This window comes from Macrotis lagotis, unplaced genomic scaffold (genome assembly GCF_037893015.1).
Source record: "Macrotis lagotis isolate mMagLag1 unplaced genomic scaffold, bilby.v1.9.chrom.fasta BILBYCTG019, whole genome shotgun sequence".
NCBI classification, from domain to species: Eukaryota; Metazoa; Chordata; class Mammalia; order Peramelemorphia; family Peramelidae; genus Macrotis; species Macrotis lagotis.
The window spans coordinates 15,461-23,222 of record NW_027421926.1 but is presented as its reverse complement, the minus strand read 5'-3'; the positions used below and the strand labels follow the sequence as shown (position 1 = coordinate 23,222).

The window sequence follows — 7,762 nt, the reverse complement described above, 5'->3', positions numbered from 1 at the left end:
TCATTATAAACATTTTCCACTCTTTTACAACACATTAACAAAGTCACCAGAAAAAAAAATCGTACCACTATTACCAAAGATAACAGTGTCACTGATAGCACACAATTTTGAAAGGGAGATCCATCGCCAGGGAGTCATTGTATTTAGGAAACAATTGTACTGAAAGACAAGATGGATATAGATTAATTAAAATAAGATCTTTAAAATTCATGGTCACAACTCCAAATTACTAACTCTGCTTCATTTAATTTGATGTAAGAATTGACTATGGAATGTTAAGTCCATGCACAAGACATGAAACACTTTCCGAATCAACAGACTATTAATTTCTGGTTGTATTAAAACAAACAAACAAAAAACCAAACTGACAATCAGCACATGATCTCACCTTTTTAAATAGGACTCTAAATAATGCCACTTTAGATTAGCTTAATTTATTTAAATGTTTTAAAAATTAATCTGATGAGGTGGGATTGCCTCCTTCTAAAAAATGTTTTTTTTAGAGAGCTACTAAAAAACTGACATTTACAAAATAGTTGATAAAAATATTCCTCTGAATTGTACAAGAAGGGAGGTTACAGGGACAATTGTTAAGATTTTTATAAGATGTTATTCAGATTTGGTTTCTTTCTCTCCTGCTGAATCAAAGGCTGGAACCTCTTCATTTTTAGTTTCTCCATTTTTCTGCAGGCAAATCATCTTTATTCTCTTCTTGGTTGGTAGCTTCTGCCTTTTTTCCTTTGGCTCCTTTTCCCCTTTTGTGTGAACGTTTTTGTCCTCAGATTTAGCCTTCCCAGCTGTCTTTTGGGGCTTTGGTTCCACCTTTGCAAGGGCTGCTTTAGCTGACAATCTGGTTGACATCCTCTTGGGCTCCTCCCTTACATCCCCTTCTGAGGCGTTGACCTTCCTCTTGGGCATCTTGGCCTCTTGGGAATCTTCGCTGCATGTGTGGACCGGCTCCCTCTCCCCAGGGGTGGGCGATCACCTGGGCCAGCGGCGGGGGATCTGGGGTGGGAGGCAGAGGGCCGTGGTCTCAACCGATATTTTTTTAAAAAAGAAAACAATCATTTAAACTAATTTATATTATATTATATTATATTATATTATATTATATTATATTATATTATATTATATTATATTATATTATATTATATTATATTATATCATATCATATCATATCATATCATATTATATTATATTATATTATATTATATTATATTATATTATAATTGATTAATTTTTAACTTCCTTAGATTTAGTTATAGGCTCCTAAGCTGTTTTTGGAGTTTAACTGTCATCTATTAAGGCAGTTTCCAAAGTGGGTGGCTATAGAATGACCTCATGGGGTCATTGAACCCAAGAGAAAAGTCTGAAGGAGCTTAATAAATGTTCTCCCTCCCCCATCCAATTGTGGGCTTAGCTGCAACACAATCATATCCTCCACTTCAATTCTTCTTACTCCTGCTGTTCCCATAGCTACACAGATCCATCAGGAAGATTGTAAACTAATCATCCACAGCAGTTTCAGAGGAAAATTTCCACCTCCTCTACTGTTAGTATCTCCATATCTTGATCTCCTATCAACACAGCATCAGGTGGCTTACCTTAGCACTTAGGGCAGTGGCAGGGGAAAAGGCAACTTTTGGATGCAAATAGTGAGTAGCACAAGATGAGCAGGCATGAATAGGTCTCAAAAAAAGAGTTATACATCAGGTCTATAGGGAAAGTAGGAAAGCTAGATCAATATATCAGGGGAGACCACTCAGGCATAATTACCCCCCAATAGTTTTAACTAAATTAATTTCAGCTGAACCCTATAGCGATCAGTAATCCAATCAGAAATTTCTCAGGAGCATTAAGCAAGTTAACCAATACTATGTTGAAACTCAGTTATGAAAATATTTTTAAAAGACAAGTTCCTGGACCCTAAGATTAAAGATAGAAAAGAAAGACAGGATGGAAAAGAAAAGGATAGAGCCTTGTGCTATGACATGGATGAAAATCCATTAAAAGCAACTGAGAAAGAGCAATCAAACAGATGGAAGGAGAATCAATAGAGTAGTGTTTTGAAAAACCAAAGAAGAGATCTTCAAAAGGGAAGATGATCAACATGGGGAAATTCATCAATAAGGTCAAGAGGAAGCACTCAGATTCTGAGGTTCTTTCCAGCTCTAAATCTATGATTCAATCAATCTTTTGCAGTTAGGCTAAATACAAGCCTTAAATTCAAATCATGTGATTGATCTCCAAGTCTTTATGTGCCATGTTCTTCCTATCATTGGCTCCTAAAGATTTCCACTGGGGAGGGGAAAATAACCAGTGGTATTCTCCTGAAGTGTTAGCAGTTTTAGTACAAATCATCAATAAAATGTCTATTTTTTTAACTTAGCTCATCAGAAAAATATTGGAGGATAACTTTAAAAAATATGATCAGAATAATAGAATAGGAAATAGCTTCAAATGATCTCTTGTACAAACAATAACTGAAGTATTAATTTCCTCTACAACATCCCGAACAACTGGTTGCCAAGAATTGCTACAATATTTACAGTGTCCTGGAACTCTCTACTACTTTAGGCAGTTATTCCATGCTGGAAACAGCAATAATTAATAATTTTTTTCTTTCTGCTATTCAGGCAAGAATCTACCTTCTGCAAATTTTACCAGTAGCTTTTAGAAGAACCCTCCAGGACCAAGGAGAATCAGCATAACCCCTAACAGCAAGACTAGATATTTCAAATACTTGAACCAAGATATCTTGTATCCCCTAAGTCTTCTCTTTTTTAGACTGAATATTATTCACATAATCTTTGAAAGGCTGATCTTCGCTTCTATCACCATCATGATTTGAAATTGGATAAATGGTTTGAACCAAAAAGTGGTCATAATGGACCAAAGTCATCTTGGAAGAACATCTCTTGATGAATACCTTGGGGCTTGATGGAATTGAATAGTTTTATCGTGATAGAATAATTTCATAGACAATAACAAATGTATTTTTACATATATAAGGGTAGTCAACACAGTAATCCAGTCTTTTTTATCATGAATTTTTAATATTGTACCTATACCCGAATATATGTGTATTTAGTTTTATACATATGTATAAGTATTACTATATTTCTACTAATATGCATTGTAAAATTTAGACAAAATTGAAACTTTTAAAAGAACGAGATAAACATGAAATAAAACCTGACCCTAGAGTAGAATCTGTTGAGTAGGGAAGTGAACTGGTCACACGAGCACTTAAGAAAGCTCAGTCTGGTAGCATTGTAGAGATAGATAGGAATGCGTAAAGACTAGAGATAGACAGACAGACTAATTTGAGGGGAATGGTGAGGAAAAAGAGAGAAGACAAGGATAACACTAAGCTTGAGTACCTTAATCAGTAGAAGAATATTGTCACATTCAACAGAGATGGGAAAGTTTGAAAGAGAGATAGTTTTGGGAAAAAAGGTAACGAATTCTATTTGAACATGATTTAAGTTTAAGATATCAACAGGAGATTATCCAGTATGAGATGCCCAATATGCAGTATATGTTTTCTTTTAATTTACTTACAGTATTTTGTTGTTTTTTGACACAAAGGTTTTTGTTCAATTATATTATGCTTCTAGATATGGCTATAATTGTGCACTTCCTCCTATAGTTATTCGCAGTTTTCTCTTTGCCAGGGAACTTTCTTTATTTATTTGACACCCATCAACATCTCATGTCATGCCACCTTCTTTATGACTTTCCTTCTCTGACCACAGAACACTCACGTCTCACTCACTGATTCAGAATCCCAATCTGTAACTAAGTCAGGAGGGATAAGGACAGGAAGATTTCACCCTAAATGTGTTGTGCTTTCCCGAATAGAGGCAGAGTATCTTCTTAGTTATCTACTCTGCCTGCTTCAGACCTCACACCCATGTAAATGACCTGCAGCATCAAGTTATGCTGCATGTGCTGCTGCTGCTGCTGCTGCTGCTGCTGCTGCTGCTGCTGCTGCTGTGAGGATTATCTGGCTAACAGGGTTCTTTTACCATTAGGTGTTGCAATTAAGTTTCTTTGTGATTTAAGTCAAAACTTGTATTTCTAAAGTTATAGACATCTAACCCCAAAGAACAAGTGCTTTGTTTAAGTATTCGTATATGCCTCTTCACTTTTCTGGTAACCAAGTCAATCTTGTGTTTCTCAGAATGTATATTTTTCAACAGCAGCTCTATAGATGGCTCAAAGTAACCTTTAAGATAAAGTAATTCTCTTCATTTACATTATAAAATATCTGACTAATGTATCTGGCCATTGTTTTGTTTTATGGAAGTAGGAATATTTAGTACAAATTTGTAGTACAGAGAAGAATCATGGGCATCTTGGGTCTCCATTTACCAAAAAGAAGACCATAGAGGAGATTCTTGTGGGACACAGGATATCTGGTCAGTATTGAGTTTCTCTAGTAAAGGGTGGGAAGGGGGTAATTTGGTTCAGGTCTTTCCAGAGGGCATAGTCAACTTTGTCTTTTCCCTATTGGTGTAGATTCTGGAAGTCAGTTTCATGCAAGTCACCATGATTATGCCAAATGTAAACCTACCATTGTTTCTAATAAAGATCACCCACAGATTCAATTTAGTTTTCATCACTAGACCTGATATAACTACTGGATAGCTCTAATTGTAATTGTAATGAGGGTCTTTGATCACTGAGTAATTCCCATAAGTAATATTTAGCCTTGTCAATAGATTATGCTCAGACTTTTGTTCCTCTGTGTCTCTTAATTGAAGCTTTATTGTCTATGTCTCTATCTATATTTGTCTATATCTTTAATCTGTCTATGTCTGTGTTTACATCTGTAGACCCAATAATAGTGCTTTAAAATTTATGGAGAAAACCATATAATTTTGTAGGAAGAAATAGATTTAAAAAGTAAATAATAATGGCAGATTTTAAATGTCCCTCTATCAGAAGAGTACTATTCTATTAAGATAAGTTCTTTAGCTATGGCAACATATGAGGACAATGGTCTTTATTCCTATGTCATCACCTTCTACTTCAGTAATGCCAAAATTTCAGAAAAGGGAACAAAGCTAGTTTTTTGGCTCTGTAAAGTTTGACATGTTGGTACTATTAACATGAGATGCTTGTTCAATGACAAGTGGACATACTATTGGAGACACTGAATCATACTAATCTTGACCATTCGACTATAAACAAAATAAAAGAAATAAATTATATCTAAATGAAAGTATGGCTCACATAATTCTGGTAGCCATAAAGAACAATATTTGAGGAGTCAGTTTTTATCCTATGCTCAAAGAAATGTTATATCATCGGTCACCTGGTTAGTGTGCATTCAGAGCTCATGATGAATATCTCTACAAAAAATAATATTTATGGCTCCTGTGCCAACAGTAGATATAAAAAGGCAGAGAAAATCTATGAAGAACTTTAATAAGGTCCTTCAAATTAAACAAATGTATACTCAGTGACTCCATTATGAAGATGAGAATAATGGTGTGATGGAAGAAAATATGGAAAGAAATATGCAAAGTGACATCTGCAGAAACTATTATATATCCAACTAAGAAAAGACAACATGAGAACTTCAGATGAATCTAGAAATGGACACAGAAGAAAAAAAAACACTTGTTAGCTACTTTTCTTCTTTTTCCTTGGGCCTTTCTTTGGGAGTGCAGTGTAGGTGAGAGTTAGGTATTTTTTCTTTCCTATTCCAGGAATCACTAATGTCTACCTGGAGGAGAAAAACAAAAATTCTATGGGCTGGAAATGAAAGTTTCTGGGAGCAGAAGCATGAATTTCTGAGCCTGATGCTTTCTTGTCACTTGCCTCTAGAGAAGAATTTGTGAAAAGTTGATTCCTGAGCCTCTGACTCCATATTAGAAGAGGAAGTGTGAGGTTAAAATCTAGCTTTCTAACCAGAAAAGGGAGATTTCTTTGGAACATTTAGCCTTTGAGAGTTGGCCTTCTAGAAAAAGGAGTTCTTGAATAAATGATCTTTGGGAATAGACAATTCTTTATTTAGCTCCTTCAAAGCTAGAGCATCAGTAAGTGACTAAAGATCACGACTTGTAGTTACTATGAACTATCAGTTACTACTGGTTTGATAAGCACGGGGCTGTTTGTCCATTAGCCCTAGAATGTGTTTGCCTTCTGGGAAGATTACAAACCACAAGGTTCTTGGTGTCATTGTGTAGACCTGAGAGAACTAGGGATTCAGCATAATGTTGGAATGTTGGTTTTCTAGAGAGTGAAGGAAAAACAATAATATCTCCAAGTTCAATTCTTTTTTTGGGTAGGTTCTTAAAGGGGGCAGCTAGGTGGAGAGCACCAGCCCTGGAATAAGGATGACCTGAGTACAAATCCAACCTCAGACACTTAATACTTCTATTTGATCTTGGGCAAGTCACTTAATTCCATTGCCTTGCAACAAACCCTCCCCCCCCAAAAAAAAAAAAGTGTGAGTAGTTCTTAACTAAGAGATGAAACTGAGTCAAAAGGACTTTTAGGACACAAGTAGAAATGTGGGTCCCAGAAGAACTGAAGGCACAGCACATATGACCAAGTGGAGATAATAGTAAGTTGTTTATTTGCTTTTTTTAAATTGAGAGTAGGGTTCTAAGATGTAAATGCAAAATGAAAAACAAATGACATGGGAGCAGGAACCAAGTAAAGAGTAGCTCAGTAAAATTAAAGAAAGGAAAAGGATTGCTGCAGGAAAGGAAGGGGAATATAAGTTGCCTAACTTGAGGTTATGACACTTGGTCAGTAAGATTCCTTCTTTAAAAATGACACAATTAAAAGCACAGGTATATATGTCATGGTGTCCATCCTAAAACTAAAGATGTCAAAGAAACATTGTGGTAGAATTTAGATAGAGCAAAGACCCTCAAAATTCAATAATTTAAAAATAAGGCTCAGCCATAGAACATGTTTAATAGAATAGTCATCATACATTCAGTTTATTTCCATGGTTTAATTATCATCTCTTTGCAGACTCCCAAATATATAAACCTAGTCTAGTTTCTCTACGAAGCTCCAGTTTCAAATCACCAAATGCCTATCAGAAATTTCAACCTAGAGTCCTATAGATTTACCAAACTCAACATGTCCAAAATAGAACTCATGTTCTCACAAACACTCTTCTGAACTTCTATTTATGCTGAAGGTGCTGCCCATCCTACTATGTCTCTCAACTTTGCATTCTCAGTGATGTCTTTAATTTCCTCCATTTCTCCTTAGAAAATCCAATAAGGGCCAAATTTTACCATTTTTATCTCCCCAATATCTCATTTTCCCTCTTCCCCAATATGACCTTTTCTCACTGTTCACACAGCCACCATCTCAGTTCACAATCTCATTTCCCCTTACCTGGACTATTGTCCTGGCTGCTTAATTGGCTTCTTGATTGGTCTCTTTGCTGCTTCTCTTTTTTCCCCTCTCCAATTCATTCCCTACTCAGCTGCCAAAGTGATTTTCTTTAAGTTCAAATCTAACCCTATTGCCTCTAACATAAACTATAAAATCTTTTTTTTTGGCTTTTAAAAACCCTTCACAACCTGGCCCTTTGATCTACTTTTCTAGTCTTATTACCCATGAGTCCTATTCCCTTACTGTTAGGTCCATCCAAACTAGCCTTCTTGCTGTGTCTCTCTTCTGTTCCTTTTTACTGTTCATCTTTTTTTTAAGATTTTATTTATTTTGAGTTTCACAATTTTCCACCTAATCTTACTTTCCTCCCCCACCCCCACAGAAAGCA

The 7,762-nt window shown here is 35.7% G+C and overlaps 1 pseudogene; it reads right to left on the bottom strand.

Moving 5' to 3' along the window:
* Positions 1–531: 531 nt before the first annotated feature.
* On the bottom strand, positions 532–918 carry LOC141504023 (non-histone chromosomal protein HMG-14 pseudogene; annotated as a pseudogene).
* Positions 919–7,762: the final 6,844 nt, after the last annotated feature.